We start from the raw sequence: 846 nt of genomic DNA on the forward strand, positions 1-846 counted from the left end.
GTAGTATATGATGTATTTTTAGTTTTATGTTATGTGGTGTGTTGTGTATACAACATATGATGGTATATATAAACAAATATGGTTATTATATAATAATAAAAATAATTTTTATATAATATTTTAATATATTAATATATATATATTTAAAAATGTTTAAATAATATACATGTTTATATAAAAATATAAAAATAATTAATATTTAACAAAAAGATATAATAATAATAAATATATATTATATATATATAATTTTAATATAAATTATATATTGTATATGTATGTTATGTAAGCATATGCCTAGGGATAGTATGTGTAAATAATATATAAAAATATATAATATATAATAATAATTATTAAAAATTAGAGAAATATATTTAAATATTATATTTTATAATTTTAAAATTTTAAAAAATTTTATATATATATATAAATAATATAAATTATTTTAAAAAATAGACAGATAAAAATATAAAAATATATAAAAATTTAGGTTTATGAAATAAAATATAATATATATAAATAAATAATATATATAAAAAAATAAAATTTTAAAATATAAATAAATATAAAAAATTATATAAAAATAAAGATATATATGATAAATATAGATAATATAATAAATAAAATATAAAATATATATGTGTGTTATAAAATTTTTTTTATATATATATATATAAAATTAATAATTATATATATAATTTAAAAAACAACAATATATATATTATAATATTATTATATATATAATAATAAGATAGATAGATAGAAAAAATAGATAGATAGATAGGGTAAAGATATACAATACATAATTTCATAATACATATTACATATAACTATAACATTTATATAATT

This window comes from Penaeus monodon, chromosome 29 (genome assembly GCF_015228065.2).
Source record: "Penaeus monodon isolate SGIC_2016 chromosome 29, NSTDA_Pmon_1, whole genome shotgun sequence".
Classification (NCBI taxonomy): Eukaryota; Metazoa; Arthropoda; class Malacostraca; order Decapoda; family Penaeidae; genus Penaeus; species Penaeus monodon.